Here is a 19,110-nt window from a genome sequence, read left to right as displayed (position 1 = left end):
CAGGGAACAGAACATACTAGACATTGTTTGTGTTCCTAAAACTTAATGCCAGGTTTTACCACCATTGATGTGCAGAGATCATGGAGTTATAAAGGTTAATTTATTGCTAGATAATTCTACCAAACTGAAATCTAAACCACTGCACAGAAGATTAATAACAGATTATATGGAAGCAAAACAGTCACTAAGTAAAACTAATTGGAGTGATGTGTTCAGTGGAAAAACGGCATGAGGAATGTGGAAAGTTTTGAAACAGAAATTGTTTGAAATCAAAAAAAAAAAAAAAAAAAATCAAAGAAATGTTTAACATCAAGATCTAGGCACACCATGTCAGGAGGATATATTCCCATAAGAACAAGATACATAGTTAAGATGAGAAACAAAAATATGAGAAATGGAAAAGATGGTGAACTACAACTTTGACAACTGAAATAAACAAGCTGGACAGACAAACTAAATATAGTGTGAGACAAGATTGAGAAAATTTTGAAGAAAATGTATATAAAAATATTGAGCATAATAGGAAACGATTTTATAAATACAAAAGATGTGGAAGGAATAAAGACATACAATCTGATGAACTGTGTGTAGATTCTAAAATTTATTCTCAGACACAGCAGATTATAAATATATTTACAAAATCTTATGCAAAGCAGTCTGACTACACAGAAGGGGTAATAAATTGTACTAGTGTCATCAAAGTAACTTCAGATACTGAAATCAAATAAAATTATATTGAAAAAGTACTATGCAAACTGGATCCAAATAAAGCACAGGGAGGAAACAAAATTACTAATAATAACCTGAGAGCACTACAGCAAGAACTTACAGTACCAATGTAGCTGTTATTTACTAGGCCATATAAATATGAAACCAGAGGTAATCCAGAGGGCTTGAGTGAAGTCTCATATCCCACCTGTGACCCAGAGGGTGACAGGACAAATGAGAAACAGTACAAAGGATTAGTCCAGATAAAATCACTTTAGCTAGCAAATCTAGGGGACTCTCTCTGATAACATCCCTGTGGGAGGAATAAAGACACCTTGTTGAAGTTTCCAGTAGTTTATTCATTTAAGTAGCTAGACAGATGAGTGGTTGGCGAACTATGTAAAATGGTTGTTCAGATCTGGTGGCAGTTTTTGGTTTGATTTTCTTATGAGCATGTTTCAGGAACGTGAACATCCTACCGATTTGTTGAACAAGGTTCATCATGAGGTATGAGAAAACAGGAAAGACATCTATACCCCTATTATAAAATATGGACTTTGTGGTAGCCAGGAATTTGATGGTGGCTATACTGTGTCTCACCACACTAGTCACAATATGGTGTTACATTACACCTGTGATGTCAAAAATATAGAAGGCATTATTCAGAAGAACTGGGACATTTTTCAGTGCCATGATGACACTAGAAAATTGAGCAATATAGTACCTACCTTTATGTACAGAAACAAATTTAATATCAAGAATTTACTGATATCAATTTGTAAATTCAATTACAACTTGGCATACCTGTATATTTTATCACTTCACTATTTTTAGTGTTCTAGTGCATTTCAACATTAATACAGTGGTGAATATCCTTGCCTATCACATAGCAGACTGGAATTTGATTGTCTGATGGTGAGTAAAGTATTTTTATGAGTTTTAAACTCAGTGTTTTTACAGCTGTATGCTTACAATTAAGAAAGGAGTATTTATAGTTTCTTTACATATTGTAAATAAAAGGAGACACTGCCAGCCCAACTATCTGGAATTTTGTAAGTGGTTGTGTGTCATTTGTGAATATCAACATGATTCACATGCCTGTGTTACAAATATATTAGAACTGTATGTCATATTGCATAGATGTGTGCTGAAGAGATATTTTTATACACTACTGTAATGGTTTCACATCACAATAGTTTTATTTTTTTGTTAGCTTAATTAGTCAGGCAGAGCAGGCAAGGATGTCAGCAAAGAAGTATGGAAAGCTGACAAGGAGCCAGTTGGCTGAGATGTTCCAGGCTAAAGGACTGGTGCATGCCACCTGACTAAGGCAGAAATGATTGCAGCTTTAGTCACATCTGCATCACAGAAAAGCAATCAGGAGGACAATCAGACTGGCCATGGAGATATACAACTCTCAGAAAACTGACAGTTCATCTTTTCCACAGATGACTTAAAATCCATCTGGAGTTAAAGAGACTTGAACTGGAGGACAAACATTTGGAAATAGAAGCAGCAGAAGGACCGAGACATCTGGAGGCTGAGAAAAATGAGAAACTGTGACATCTGGAAGCTGAGGAGAATGAAAGGCAGAGGCAACATGAGAAGGAGATACTGACTCTTTGCCAGGGTCATGGTAGCAATGGGGAAGGGAGTAACCAAACCCCAGAAGCAACAAAGGTCAGTAAATTTCTTCCACAATTTACAGAGGGTGATAATTTTGATAGTTTCATTTATATGTTTGAAAGGGTATGTAAACAATATAATATTGACCAAGGGGTCTGGGTATGGTTCCTAACCTCCCTTATTCTATGGTAAAGCTCTAACTGCTATTTCTAAGTTGTCTGATACTGATTGCTTAGATTATAATACTATTAAAAATTGTCTTTTAGAGGGTTGAAGCTTATAGGGAAAAGTTTTGTGAGCATAGATGCAAAGCAGATGAAAGTGTGTTTAAATATATTGCTGAGTTAAGCACTTATTATCATAGGTGGGTGAGTGGGTGTCAGGTCACCACTTTTGAAGGGCTGGCAGACCTTTTGGTGGGAACAAGCCCTTAGCACATTGCCTGAGGACATGAGAATCTGGTTAGCAGATAGACAATGCAATACTGCAGATGAGTTGGGGAAGAAGGGAGACTTATACCTAGCAAGCAGGGCATCACTGCACAGGAAAGGGATACCCAGTACTGCTCATGTGTCTAAGGGAACCCATGGTGGGCAGCCTAAACTGCCCCAACAGAGTCTGCCAGTAGCAGGGGAAGCCACTAGTCCAGGTTCATGTCCAGGACTAAGGGTTATATGTTTTAAATGCAACCAGTGGGGTCATGTAGCATATAGATGTCCAAGGAGGCAAGGTGGGGAACAAAAGGTGGGAGAGCCAGTAAGTGGGAATGACAGAATGCCAGCAGTGAGTTGTCTGGAGACAACAAGGGTACCAAACTACCACAAGAGGTTATATCCTATCTTATTAACTGGAAAACAGGCCACTGCTAAGAGAGAAACAGCCTCTGACCTAACCAGTGTGAAGCCTGCAATGGTTAAAGAGGAGCACTACTTCCTTGGGAAGTCTACTCCAGTCAGAGCTTTAGGAAGGACCCCATTCCAAATACCTTTGGGTAGGGTTCACCTTGACTGGATGGGTGGAAAAGGAAGCAAGCAAGTAGGTGTGTTTGAGGATATCCCTGCAGCTGTCCTGATAGGGAATGATTTTGATAATGCAGTACCTTGTGTGCATGCAGTGACACACAGTCAGGCTTGAAGACAAGCATGTGGGTCGGATAGCCTGGGGGGGAGGACCCAGACAGACAGCAGACTTGAAGCCAGCAGTGGTGTGGTGGTTACTTCAGGAAGGGAGCTACCTTGTAGCAGTGAGACTGAAGGTGAGCCACAGTGGCTTGTTGGTACTGATGTGCTCTTAGACAGAGCGACTGCAAGGGCAGAGGTGAGTAGTAATACCCAGGCTGACAGTACAGGCATTGCTGTCAGGGGATACCAGACTTCATGTGGAAGGGGAGCTGGGAAGGGTTACCAAAACAGAGCTGAGACAGGCTCAGCTCTCAGACCCTACATTACAAGGCCTGAGGGAGGTAGCCAGTGAGGCACCTGATTTTCAAGGGAAGGGGAATCTGTATAGTGGGACAAAGGGTTACTGTATATAGAGTGTGCACACCTGAGGGAGGGCCAGAGTGTGAGAGAATACAGCTGTTGGCAGTGCCCAGAGCCTGCCATCTGGCACTTCCAACCATAGCCCATGATATTCCCTTTGCAGGTCATATGGGCATAAAGTGTATCAACAGATGTATTATGCAGAACTTTTAATGGCCTGGGATTTCCAGAGATGAAATGGAGGGGGGGGGGCAGTGCCAAAAGGTAGGTAAGGCAGGAGACAAGGTCAAAGCTCCTTTGATGCCTTTGCCTGTGATTGAAGAGCCATTTCAGAGGGTAGCTATGGATATTGTGGGGCCTCTGAGTACCGTAAGTTCCACAGGGAAGAAGTACAGTATATCCTAGTGGTAGTAGATTATGCTACCACATACCCTGAGGCAGTGGCATTGTCCTCCATTGAGGCAGGAAAGGTGGCAAATGCTTTGTTAGAGATTGTCAGCAGGATAGGCTTCCCAAAAGAAATACTGACTGACAGAGGTGCCATTTTCATGTTAGATGTGCTGGCTTGTCTGTGGAAGTGCTATGGGGTGAAGCACCTAAAGATCACCCCCTACCATCCCCAGACTAATGGTCTGTGGAGATATTAAACTTTACACTAAAGACCATGCTACTGGCATTTGTAGACCAGTTCAAGCGGGAGTGGGACAAATATTTGACCCATCTGTTGTTTGCTTACAGATAGGTGCCCCAGGAATCCACAGTTTTTTTACCCTTTGAGTTGCTGTATGGGCATAGGGTGAGGGGACCTCAAGATTTGATTCGAGATGAGTGGGAGGATCAGTGTGAATCCTACAAGAAGTCTGTTGTGGCATATGTCCTAAACCTCAGGATAAGGCTGAGGGAACTCATGGGCTTGGCCCAGGAGAACCTAGCAGAAGCCAAACATCAGAAAAAAGTCTGGTATGACAGGAGTGCTTGAGCTAGAGAGTATGCTGTAGGGTTGCAGGTAATGGTTCTCATTCCTTTCAGGCACAACAAGCTTCAGGCAGCTTGGGAGGAACCCTTTAAAGTGGTAAGGAAGGTCAGTGATGTTAACTACATGGTAGAACTACTAGGCAGGAGGCAGGGGCACAAACTGTTCCATAGGTTCATAGGTTCATAGGGAGGTAGTAGGCTATTGGCCCTAGGGCCTATACAAGCCTAGCTAACAAGGTACCCTGGCTTTCGCCATCCAAGAAAATTATTTTCCTGTGCCCCTGTCAAGCAGAACCACAGAAGTGATCTCCGGGATGAATTTCCTATTACCCATCCAATCATCAAGATGAGCTCTGTTTGACATAGGTAGGTAGTCTGTTCCAGAGTATGGGAAGTCTCTGGGACAGGAATCTATCCCTCCAGCATGTTCTGTTTATTGTGGTGACAAGGTTTAGGTCCCTAGAGCATGTAGCATGGAGAGATTGGGATTTCTTTAAGTGAAGCATGTCCAACAGCTCTGGGTTTGACATAGCTTTGTATGTTAGGCAGAGATCGCCTCTGAGTAGGCGATATGTGACGGAGTAAAGCTGGAGTATTTTTTGAGTCTGTCTGCGTAAGGCATCTGTTTGAGGCTAGTAATCCTCTTTGTGAGGTATTTTTGCAGCCTTTCCAGTTGTTGTAGATGTCTTGTGAGGTACATACCAAAAGGGGTGTTATACTCTATAATGGGTCTAATGAGTGATGAGTAGAGGGGAACAGTGACCTCTTTTTTTCTGGATGAGAAACCTTTTGTGATAAGGTGTGCCACATAGAAGGATTTCCTGACCGCAGTGGCAATGTGATTATCAAAGGAGAGACTACTGTCCACTTGTGTCCCAAGGTCTCTTATCACACTTTCAGTGTTAAGTAGACTACTGCCTATGTGGTAGTTCATGGGTACAGAGTTTTTACCAAAGGGGATGACAATGCACTTTTTGGCATTGAGCTTGAGACCATGGCTTTGACACCAGACATCTGTCTCAGTGAGGCCCTTTTGTAGGATGTCCACATTGTTAGGAGTTTTGATTATGGCTCCTAGTTTGCAGTCATTTGCGAATTTAGTTAGCCAAAGACCTTCTGTATTAGCCTGTACTTCAGTGAGGTAGATACTAAACAGGAGAGGACCCAGGACTGAACCCTGTGGTACTCCACTTGTCACTGGTCTGAAGTCTGATTTGGAGTCTGCTACTTTCACAGTGTCAGTAAGCTAGTTGGCAACCCATCTTGTGACATAGGGATTTATACCTAGTTTATTGAGTTTATCTATAATTCCAGAGTGGGGGATGGTGTCGAATGCCTTGGCGAGATCTAGATAGGCTGTGTGAACCACCTTACCTGCATCTATGGCTTTGGTGACTACTTCAAAGAAGTCTATCAGGTTTAGGTGACATGATCTGCCTTTTACAAACCCGAACTGTGTGGGGTCCAGAGTATGGAGATCTCCAATGTCTTTGTTTATGAGTTCCATGATGATACGTTCCATGGTCTTGCAGACCAGGCTTGTCAGGTTAATGGGGCAGTAGTTCCTGGGGTTTGTTGTGGCCCCCCCTTTGTGGAGTGGGATAACTGTCATGCTGCGCCATTCAATGGGCACAAAGCCTGAGGTGAGGCTATGATTGAACATGGTACTTAGGTTGGGTGCCAGTTCATTCTGTAGTTCATGTAGAAGGCAGCCTGGGATGTTGTCAAGTCCCATGGATACTGTGTTCTTGGCTTTGGATAGTGAGGTTTTTACCTGTGCAGCCATGATTACAGGAACTTTGCATTCTTCCGGTATAAAGATGGGCCCTTTAGGGGGTGAGAGAGGGGTAAAGTTAGCACTGAACCTATCTGCCAGGATGTTAGCAATATCAGTTGGTTCTGTATATTTAGTGTCATTGTGCTGTAACTCAGAGCAGATCTGAGTGTTACCATTGAGATTCTTGACATAGCTATAGAATGCTTTGTGGTTGTCTTTAGAATCAGTGGCGATTTTGTTTTCATAATTAGCTTTGGAGGATTTTATGAGGGATCTCAGCTTCTTACTGAGGCTGACTAGGGAGTTCCTCCAATCGTGGGATTTTACTCTTTTTTGCAACAGTTTCTTTCTTCTGTTGTAGAGTTTGTTTATCGCAGAAGACCACCAGATTGGCTTCCTTTATTTGGAGGATAGCATCTTGGTTCTGTTAGGGATAGCATGATCCATGCACTCGTGTAAGTGCTTATAAAGTGCATTTGTGTAGGATTCAGCAGTCGTACCTCTATTGTCCATCTGCATGTTCCACGTTAACATGATGAAACCTTACCATGGTAGGGAGGCCCTGGTGTTAAGTATTTGCAGTACAAGGCTGGAGGAATCTGAGGGAATCTATGGCAACAGGGAGCCAGCCACAAAATTCCATATTATTATTTATTTATTTTATTTATTTATTTTACATTTGTTGACCCGGTTTGTCTGTCTGAGCTAAGTAGCCCTTTTTTGGCAGAGGCCCGGAGAGAAAAGCTCCACATCTTCTGCAGATTATCATTTACAAAAACAAGTAAACAATCATCAACTGGTTTACAAAAAATATTCAAAGCAACATATACATGAAAAACAAGGATTAACTACAGTAAACTAATCATTATGTCTGTCAGATTTAGAATCCTTGCTTGTTATGTTATGGTGGAGCCTAGGATTGCAGGCATATGATAGGACAGTGCAGCACTGTACTGGGGTCAGCAATGCCAAGGTAGCTGGAACTTCAAGACAGGGAATGGGGTAAGGTATTCCCAGATAGACCCAACCCTCTCAAGCAACGTTTCTCAAGGGTCACTTGAAAGACTAGCTTGAGTCTTCGGGGGTGGGGAAGAAATGTAACAAAAGGAGATACTGCCAGCCCAGCTATCTGGAATTTTGTAAGTAATTATATGTCATTTGTGAATATTAATATGATTTATAGAAACATAACAAAAAGAGATACTGCCAGCCCAGCTATCTGGAATTTTGTAAGTGGTTGTGTGTCATTTGTGAATATCATCATGATTCATATGCCTGTGTTACAAATGTATTAGAACTGTATGTCATATTGTATAGACATGTGCTGAAGATATATTTTTATACACTATTGTAACTGTTTAACAGGGAAGACTGGAACACAGGAGATTAACTTGCAAAACTTCAGAAGAATGGTTGAAGTTAAGTTACTTTACAACTGGGCCATAAATAAAAGATGCTATCTCTCAGTTTCAGTGCAGTAACAGACACAGTGTCTAGAAACAGACGTTTTTTTGTATTGTCGTTAAATGTGGAGGAATGTAAATTATTTTACGACTTCCACCATTTGTCTTAGATGTAAGAGAAGTCCTTCTTTATGTGTTTTCACAGGGAGATGCTAAATGCTGGTAGTTTCTAGCAATGGGGTTTAGCTTGGGAACTAAAGTCAGGTGACAAAAAGTGATGTAATGTTGCCAGCTACCACAGTAATATTTGAAATATTAATTTGAGAACCTCTGAGAGAGAGAGAGACTGCGCATTTTGTATTTTTTTGACCTGCCAGCATCAGCTGGGAAACCCACTCACCACATCTATCTTGTCTTGCTATGAGTAAGTAAGTCTAGGGTAAAATAATTTCTCTTAGATACAGTAATTTCTCTTAGATACAGCAATTTCTCTTAGATACAGTTAGCAAATTTTTTTTCTCTAAGCAGTTGCAGTCCCTGGTGTTGTGAGCTCCCATGTAGTCCCCCTCAAACTACCCCAGTATAAGACACTCCTGACTGAAAGGACATTACCCTGAAAAACTTACTTGCTACAAGTCTTTCAAGTCCAAAATGCAACTTGAATAAGGTAGTTCCCCTCAAACTACCCCAGTATAAGACACTCCTGACTGAAAGGACGTTACCCTGAAAAACTTACCTGCTACAAGTCTTTGAAGTCCAACCTGCAACTTGAATAAGCTAGTCCCCCTCAAACTACCCCAGTATAAGACACTCCTCACTGAAAGGACATTACCCTGAAAAACTTACCTGTTACAAGTCTTTGAAGTCCAAACTGCAACTTGAATAAAGTAGTCCCCCTCAAACTACCCCAGTATAAGACATTCCTGACTGAAAGGACGTTACCCTGAAAAACGTACCTGCTACAAGTCTTTGAAGTCCAACCTGCAACTTGAATAAGGTAGTCCCCCTCAAACTACCCCAGTATAAGACACTCCTGACTGAAAGGACGTTACCCTGAAAAACTTACGTGCTACAAGTCTTTGAAGTCCAACCTGCAACTTGAATAAGGTTAATACCATAACATGTACCAGTACCTTAACACTCTACCTATGTACTGTTTCATGCTGTCCAGGGTCTAAAGGCACCTCTAGGCTCCCTCCATATTGTGTAACATAGCTAGATTTTCCCCACGAATCTTACCTCTTTAACCTACAAATCTACCCTCCACACAGTAATTTCATCTGGCTCCCCTGCACATAGCCCATAAATATACCTTGCAGCTATTAATTAATCTCTGCAAGGGGACAATATATAGCGTAAAAATAGACCATAAATTTGGTGTAAAACTAAACCAGTAAAATACAACCAAAAAGATACATTGGCATGAAATTAAACTAGTACAATACAACCAAAAATATACATTTGGAAAAGAAGTAAATAAGCCCAGGGATATAATTGGAGTTAGTGTTAGCCCCGCTGCACTCGCCCTCGCTGCACTCGGGCTCACTCCGCTCTCCTCCCTGCCCCCTATTTCCACCTGCCCCCACTAGTGCTACATTTCAACTAACTTAGCCACTCTTCCCATGCTAACCATATCCTGTGAAGCACAGTCTTCCATCTAACTACCTTATAATCACAAACAACACCTCTCATCATCCACCACACCCACCCCATCCCAAGCAGATCTCTCAGTCATGACCAAACCCAACCAAACCATGCCCAAACTACCCAAACCCACATACATACACCTCTTACTATTGCTCCTAGGTGTATCCACCCTCCCATTGCTAACTTCTATCACCAACCACTAAAAGCAACTTAATTTTATCCACATACCAAGAAAAACTACTTCCACTAACATTATTACAACACACCCTTTTACTCAACTAGCCCCATATCACTACCAAACCTTTTTTATTCACCACTATGCACACAGATTACAGCCATCACACTACCAGTCCCAAACAACTATAAATGTATTTTATTTTATTTACTTTATTTTACATTTGTTGACCGGGCTAGTCTAACTGGATACATGTCCATTTTCAGTAGAGGGCCGGGAAGAAAAGCTCCAGGAAAACATACAAAAAATTAATAAGCTTTACAAAGTAAGAAGCAACCATTGTTACATAAACATTATAACAAAATAACAAAAATTAATTAAATCAAAATTTTTTTTCAATAGTTGTACATAGTTATACTACTCAAAGTAAACAATAACAATAATATACATATAAAGATATACATATAAAGATATGTAGTTTTACATAGTTATACTACTCAAACTAAGCAATAACAATAATATACATATAAAAATAGATTTATATGCAAAACATAGTATATAGAGGCATTGTAGGGAAGATTGTAGTGGATATAGGCTGAAAATAAGAGTAAAGGAAAAAAGTTAGTCAGGGTTGGTACAGGAGCATAACCAGTGGTTATTGAGAAATAGTTTTAGATTCCTTTTAAAAAGTGGGAGTGAGGTCTGAGATGTAAGGTCAGGTAGTAGTTGATTCCATACTTTTCCGACAGAGTTAGAGAACAAGGAGTCGCCTGCTGAGTTTTTTGATTTGGTAGTATTAATTAACATTTTGTTTGAGGAGCGTAGGTTCTTGAGGTTATTATATGGTATAATGAGGCTAGAGAGTATAGGAGTGTTGCTAGGTTGATACAGGGTTTTATGGGCTATTGTAAGTTGGTGAAATCGAAGCTGGTTAAGAAATTCTAACCAGCCTAGTTGTTTTAGATTCAGACAGTGATGAGTTCTAAAAGGACAGCCGGTAACAAATCTAGCAATATTATTATATGATATAGCTAGTTTGTTGAGGTTGTTTTTAGAGAGATTGGTGTATATAGGAGAAGCATAGAGTAGGGTTGAGATTAAGTGAGTTCTGGCTATAGCGGTCCTAGCTACTGGTGTAAGAAAGGGTTTGATTCTGCAGAGGGATCCCAGTTTTCGGTTAACTAATTTTATAGAGGTATTTATGTGCGTATCAAAGTTTAGGTTATTGTCAATTGTAATTCCTAAGAGTTTTGTGGTTGGGTCAGGAAAAATAAGAGTACCATTGTTGGATGTGAGAGTGAAATGTAGAGGGGTGGACTTTTGGGTTGGTGTGAAGAGTAATAGTTTAGTTTTTTTGGGGTTGAGGAGGAGGCAGCCGTTAGAGAACCATTGTTCTACAGTGTTGAAAGCTTTTTGTGTGAGAGACTGAAGTTTGGCCTGGGAAGTGGCTGAACAGATTATAGTAGAGTCGTCTGAATATTGAATGCAGGTGGAGAGTGGAATGGCTAAATGAAGGTCGATATAAATGGAGAACAGGAGTGGGCCTAGTATGGAGCCCTGTGGAACACCTATTGAGATAGGAAGGTGATTTGATAGTTTATTTTGCCAGAGTACAGCCTGTTGTCTGTTTTCAAGGTAAGATGTAAACCAATTCATAGATAGAGGGTCAAGTGAAAGAGACTTCAGTATGTGTTGAAGGAGATGGTGATTAACCATGTCGAAAGCTTTGGATAAATTAACAAAGACTGCAGAGGAAAGAATATTTTTGTTGCGGTTGTTGTTGATGCAGTTTGTGAAGGATAGCAGGGCAGTGGTGGTACTGTGGAAAGGTCAGAAACCATGTTGTCAGTTAGCTAGTAGGTTGTGATGGAGAAGGTGGTTAAGTAGTTGTTTGTGAATGCACTTCTCCATTATTTTTGCAAGTAAAGAACTTTAAGGCCCTAAACAAACTACTCAAACAATATTTCTACCTCAGAACCCAACTCATTAGCTGCGGTGATATACAACCAAACCCAGGCCCACAAAATCTAGGAACCCCAACCTTCAACCTGAATGATACCCTACTCCACCGAGACAAATCCATGCTCCTCATTTTAAATTTAAATGTCAGAAGTATGCTAAACAAAGTCCATGACCTTCATGCACTACGCTCCTTTTATCAACCTGAGATAGTCAGACTAACAGAGACCTGGCTTAAACCAGGCAACCACAACAATGAAATCACTCCACCAGGTTACAATATAATTTGTAATGATAGAATTGGTAAAAAAACGGGGGTGTTGCTGTAGTGTATAAATCTCACCTCATCCTTGAGAAAGTAGACATAACAACCCCAGACCTCAATAAAGTTGAACTCACTCTAACAAAACTAAAACTTAATGTTAGTAAACACATCAATATCATAGGATGCTACATCCCTCCAGGCAACAATATCCCCATTACAGAAAAACTCCTAGAATGGATATCTAACTCCCTCCCCCAGGAAAGCACAGTATTAGGAAACCTTAATACTGACTGGGAAAACTGTTCCAGTCATAACCCACTCTCCCATATTAACCTACATGGCCTAACTCAACTCATCACTTCCCCCACAAAAACAGACAAGAGAACCAAACACCAATCCACTCTAGATTAGATACTCGTACCCCACCCATCACTGATATCCCTAGCAGGGTGTCTACCAGACACCTTGAGTGACCACCAAGCCGCATTCTTACTCAGATCAAAATCACAACTAAACCAAATATCTATGTGCCTAATTTGAAAAAAAAACACTTTAACCTCTCCAACTTTACAAACGACCTAAAAATGTGCAACTGAATCCCCCTAAAAAACCTACCTCTTGATGAAGCTGTACTATATTTCAATACTACCTTCTTAACACCCTTAACCATCACACTCCCTCAAGAACAACAAGAATTAAAACTAAATATGCCCCTTGGTTAACCCCCAGACACAAAATCCCTCCTCAAAAAAAGAAACAAGGCCTGGACCAAGTACCTCAACAGTAAATCTCAATTGAACAAACAAATATACGTTGAACTACGTAACAAAGCCAAACAACTCACCAAAATAGACAAAACATCTTATTACCAAAAGTTACAGGATAAGCACAGGAACAACCCACAAAAATTTTAGGCAGCAATTAACTCTATTCTACAACCAGGTAAAACAACTACCCCAACCCCCAAAATAGATAACAACCAAGAAGACATCCCCACTCAATTTAATAAACACTTTACAGAAACCATCCAGAACCTTGCAAACAATCAACCCTTATGACAACACCCCCCCCACAAATCCACTTCCCCACCCCCAACTAACAATTGCCCCAAGTTCAGCTTTCACACAGCACCGACCAAATCCATTGAAAAACTACTCCACAAGCTCAAACCAACATCTCCAGCCACAGATAAACTACCCGCTGAATGCCTCCACCTGGCTGCAGATGCCATATCATATCCTGTCTCCATCCTAATTAACAAATCCATCTCCGAGTGTATAGTACACAAGGAATGGAAAATGTCACATAAAAGTGGAACCTCCCTGGAACTCAATAACTACCGCCCTATAGCCATACTACCCCCTTTATCTAAAATTTTAGAGAGGGTACTACACAAGCAACTAATGAAATATCTCCTAGAAAATAATCTAACAGCAACATGACTTTAGACCCTTCCATAGCACCACCACTGCATTAACAGAATTCACCAACATTGTCACTACTCACAGAAACAACGGACTCCTTGTATCTGCCACCTTCCTTGACTTGTCCAAAGCATTCGATATGGTTAACCACAATAAACTCCTTCTTTCACTAGGAACTCTAAACCTTAACACCCCTGCCATCTCCTGGTTCACAAACTACCTAGAGGGAAGGAAACAAGCTGTTATGTGGCAAAACCAACTCTCTGTCTCCCTACCAGTCTCCCTAGGAGTACCCCAAGGCTCCATCCTGGGGCCACTTCTTTTTACCCTCTTCACCAATCAGCTTCCAAACAGTATTCCTAAAGCCTCCGTAGTGCAATATGCATATGATACCACCATAATATGCGCAGCCAAATCAATTGACATCCTTCACTTCCTAACACAAGAATGCTTTTCCCCAGCAGAAACTTGGATTACAAACCAAAGGCTCATTCTGAACCCAAGTAAAACAAAGCTAGTACTCTTTAGCTCCCACAGAGCCACACCTCCCACTGATTCTTTCTTCATCTCCTCCTTTAACAAGACCATAATCACCCCCACAAATCATACCAAACTCTTAGGGGTTGGAATAGATAATCACCTTAGATTTGACCTACATTTTTTAAAACCATAAAAAAGTACATAAAAAACTTGGTCTACTGTATCGCAATAAAAAATTTCTCACTGACCACTCCAAAACTACAAAATCGAGGACTTACCTACTATTCACCCTACTTTATGCCTCCCTCTTGCTTACAAATCTCCGCAAATCCGACCTAAACAAACTTGATAGTTGCTATAATAAGATAGCCATATTTGCTACAACCTCTCACATCAGAACACATCACTGTGAATGCCTAAAAAAACTCAGTTGGCTAGAACTACCACTACTACTTCAACTCAATCAACTATCACTAGCCCACAAAATAATACATAACTCTGAAAACACCTCAGCCCTACAAAATCTTTTGCAACCCTATACAACCGCCAGGCCTTTGAAGTCTAGCACACAAAACCTCCTCAAAGTAACCAAATATAACAATGAAGCTGGTAAGTCTGTCTACAGCCACTGTATAGGAGAAACCTGGAACTCCCTTCCTGCCCACATAACTGACAACAAATCCCCATCACAGTTCAAGAAACTTGTTAAAACTCACTTTTTGAATAATCGACTGTGCTCATGTATCCCCCCTGGCTAATGTCACCTAACTTAAGTAACTCCGCTAAGCCAACCAATCATAGTACTGTACCCACTAAGGACTGTTAATCTACTGCTCATCCCATCTCTCCAGGAGTTGGGGAAAACTACCCCAGCAATGTTGAGCTTTCCATAAGCAACTAAAACCAGGAGAAGACATATTGTAAATCAATTTGTTATCCTTCTCAACTAATACTAGGCAAAGACATATAGTGAATCAATTTGTTATCCTTCTCAACTATAGCGAGCATCATCTGGTCTCTCTGAGCCTTATTCTACATCTCTCTGCTTTTACTCTGTTAGTAAATCTATCACAGGAATCCTAAACTTAGGAATATCTTCTAAAATTTAATATTATATTTATTTTATTTATTTTTATTTTACATTTGTTGACCGGGATAGTCTGATTGGATGCATGTCCATTTTCAGCGGAGGCCCGGGGATTAAAGCTCCAAGGGTAAGCAGATACAGCATTACATAATACCAGCATTACATATTACAAACAGACTATTTAGAGAGATTACATAAGTAAGCAAGTTAAACAAGTTCCACAGGTTACAGTTAGTCCTGAGCACAAGTCAGGATTAAATTAAATTACACAGTAAACTGGTTAACAGATTTTTACACATTCGAGTTAGCCAGGCTTGATACATTGACATAGCCAGTTAAGTGACAAATGCTGTTTGAGTCTAGTTTTAAATTGACCTAAGGTGGAACGTAAGGTAATATCAGCTGGAAGAGAGTTCCAGGATCTACTTACAGAGTTTGCAAAGAGAGTATCACCAGCTGTGTTATTAATTTTGCTAGTCTGAATTAGTAGTTTGTTAGAGGATCGAAGCGGTCTAGGATTGTTATAGGGGGTGATAATATTTTTAAGTGCAGGAGTATTGTCCGGATGATAGAGGATTTTATAGGCTATAATCAGTTGGTTATACTGGATTAGGCTAGGTAGTTCAAGCCAGCCAAGCTGATTTAGATTGATGCAATGATGTGTCCTAAAAGGCAGCCCAGTGGCAAACCTGGCAATGTGGTTGTAGCAAATTGAGAGTTTGTTAAGGACAGTCTTGTTCAAATTCGAGAGTAGAGGGGATGCATACAGAAGAGTTGAAAGAAGGTGAGAGCGAGCTATGGCAATTTTAGCTGGAGGGGTTAGGAAGGCTTTTATTCTGTAAAGTGACCCTAGTTTTTTATTGATGGTTTTGATAGTTTGGTTAACATGTAGGTCAAATTTGAGATTATTGTCTATGATGACACCTAATAGTTTTGTAGATGGGTCATGGGAGATTATTGTGCCATCATTTGATTTTATGGTAAAGGTGAAAGCGGTAGACCTACATGTTGGTGAAAATAACAGCATTTTAGTTTTTTTGGGATTTAGGATCAGACCATGTTCAGAAAGCCAGTTTTCTATTGTATTAAAGGTGGTCTGGGTAGCTGACCATAACTCTACTGGAGATGTGGCTGAGCAAATCAGAGTAGAGTCATCAGCATATTGGATACAGCTGACTTTTGGGATGACAGTATAAAGGTCGTTAATGAAGATGGAGAACAGCAAGGGCCCTAGTATAGAGCCTTGTGGTACTCCGAGGGTGTTAGGTAGAAGGTTAGAGAGTTTGTTCTGCCAGAGGACAGCCTGCTGTCGACCATTCAGGTAGGATTGAAACCATTGGAGGGCTCCAGTATCTAGACAGAATGTTTGCAGGGTGTGGATTAAAAGTTGGTGATCAACCATATCGAATGCCTTGGAAAGATCCAAAAAGAGGGCTGAGGATATATAATTATTGCTGCAATTATGGTTTATGGTGTTAGTAAAGGCTAGGAGGGCTGAAGTAGTGCTGTGATGAGGACGGAAGCCATGCTGAGTGTCTGCCATAAGGCGATTTTGGATTAGGTGGTGCATGAGTTGTCTATGAATACATTTTTCCATAATCTTTGCAAGTGGAGAGAGTATAGCTATTGGCCTATAATTGGAGAATTCAGTAGAGCTGCCTCCTTTGTGAAGTGGGATTACATAGGATATTTTCCAGATGGTGGGAATTTTAGCTTCTACTATGGTTCGATTGATTAGTATTGAGACGGGGTAAGCAATAGCATCAGCTGATTTTTGTAGGTACTCGGCAGGGAGATGATCAGCAGAAAGTGTAGTGGGTTTTAATTTTTTGATTAAGGTACGGATAAGTGAAGTGGCGACTGGTTGGAAGCTGAACGCAAGTAGGTTTTTAGGGGTGCTACTTTCAGGAGCAGGGGAGCTAGGAGGTAGTTGGCTAGCTAGGGCTTGAATTGTCTCAGTAAAGAATTGGTTAAAACTATCAGAAACATCTTCAGGGGTTTTATCAATAGTAGCAGCAGGGATTGAGGTTGAAGTTTGTCCAGGATGTAGTAGATTATTTAAACCTGCCCAAAACTTCTGAGGGTTATTTTGATTTACTGTCTGTAAATTACAATAGTATTGTTTTTTGTCTAGTAAAATTGATTTTTTTTTGGTTTCGTTCCTGGATTGCCTGTATCTAATGTGATCTTGAGGGTCTTTAGAAGAACGCCATAAAGCCCATGCTTTGTTTCTAAGGGTAATTTTGAGTTTAGACTCTATAGAAAGCCATGGTGCAGTTTTTGCCTTGGTTCTCTTTGAACGAACAGGTGCATGCAAATCAAGGATCTCATGGAATTTGTTGTTAAAGTATGCTACTGCTTCCTCTAAGGGGAGGTGTTTTAGAATAGACCAATTACATGAGTTTAGTTCTTGTTGGAATTTGGCAGGGTCAAAGTTTTATTGTTTCTAACCTTTCTGAGTAAGGGTTGTTGGGAATTAATGGTTTTGTGCTTAATTACATATGTGAGAAGGTGATCGCTTAGGCCATTAAGGAGGGTACCAGAGGTGTACAGTTGGGGTGACTGTTTATGAGTACCCAGTCAAGTATACTTTCTTTTTGGTTGGGTTTACCTATCCTGGTAGGGGTAGATATGATTTGTGTAAATGCATGCAGGTTAATATGGGTGGTTGGGGATTCTAAGGAACAGGTGCCCCAGTCTATGTTAAAGTCTCCAAGTAGTAGGGTTTCTTGAGGGTAGTGACATGATAACCAGTGCAGGATATCTTCAAATGTAGATATATTGTTACCTGGGGGAATGTACATACAGATGATATTAATGCATTTATTTTTATTAAGTTGCAACTTGGTGGCAAGAATCTCAGAGTTATTAATCTGAGGAGGTTGTATTACATCTATGGTGACATTCAACTCAGATTTATAGAGTACAGCTACCCCACCCCCTTCCTCGAAGCACGATCCAGCCTGTGTATGTTGTACGCAGGTGGTAACACTTCATTGTCTTTAGTGTTAGGTTTTAACCAGGTTTCAGATAAATAGAGAATCTCAGGGGAGTGGACATCCAGAAGTGCATGCAATTCATGTACCTTGTTATTAATGCTTCTAATATTGAGATGACAGACTAGGAGAGAGTTAGTTGGCCTATTAATTGTAGGTTTGTAGCTTAGATTACAAGTAGAGGGGGTATGTGTATCTGAAGTGAGTGGGCCAGGGTTGGGGTGAATATCACCACCAAGTATTAGGTTGAGTCTATACTTGGTGATGAACTTCAGGAATTTGTTTATTAGTTTGTGGTAGTGTTTGGATCTAGAGCTAATGTGCCTTGGGTTGAGATGTTGATAGACTGAACAAGATGTTGGATAGGATCTGGTACTGAAAGTATGGTTGAAGGTGGAAGGATTTACAGCTGGGGTGATAGTATGGCCTTTTGGGACCTGAAATCCCGTAAGAAACTGGTTTTCATACAAGGTAATGAGGTATGGTGTGAACAAGAGGGGTGTGAACAAGAGGGGTAGTAAAGAGGAGTATATCATTATATGTGATTCAGCTAGTGAGTGAAGGAACTGTTTTACCTGGTAATGCAACACCAGAAGATAGAGTGGTGAGGTAAAGGTACTGGAAGGGGGATGGGAGAATGCCAGATGAAAGCTAATAGGTGCTATTAAATGTAGGTAGTAGAATAGGGGTGGGTGGAATTATCCCAGATGAAAGCATATAGGATCTAGAAAGTGAGGGAGTGGCTATAGTACTATAAATTTAGAGGTACTGGGGGCGGGAGGGAATTGGGGGCAGGGAGGGGAGCGAAGAGAGCCCGAGAGTAGCGAGGGCGAACGTAGCAGGGCTATTGCAGTTTACAAGGTTTCCTAAGGTGTCCTAAAGCTATAAGGTAAGTATTACAGCTCTAATGTAAGAGTCAATTTACTGCAGTTACAGGGGAAGGAGGCAACCACTGAAGTAGAAACAAAGAGCCCTATGGCTGACCAATATGGTGACCTGCTTAATTGCAAAGCACTGTAAGTGAAAGCTTAACAAATGCTTTTTGTGTGTAACCTACTTTGTTTAAATGTTGAGAGAAACTGATTGCAGTCCTGTAGACACCATTTT

At 40.7% G+C, this 19,110-nt stretch overlaps 1 protein-coding gene across 1 annotated transcript in view; it reads right to left on the bottom strand.

The window, feature by feature from the left end:
- Positions 1–19,110, bottom strand: part of LOC122807732 (NUAK family SNF1-like kinase 1) — a 721,770-nt gene that overhangs the window by 100,458 nt on the left and 602,202 nt on the right. The gene's annotated exons all lie outside the window — the stretch shown is intronic.

Source organism: Protopterus annectens, chromosome 7.part1 (genome assembly GCF_019279795.1).
Source record: "Protopterus annectens isolate FY-2018-M chromosome 7.part1, PAN1.0, whole genome shotgun sequence".
Classification (NCBI taxonomy): domain Eukaryota; kingdom Metazoa; phylum Chordata; order Ceratodontiformes; family Protopteridae; genus Protopterus; species Protopterus annectens.
This window is presented reverse-complemented; position numbering and strand designations above follow the sequence as displayed.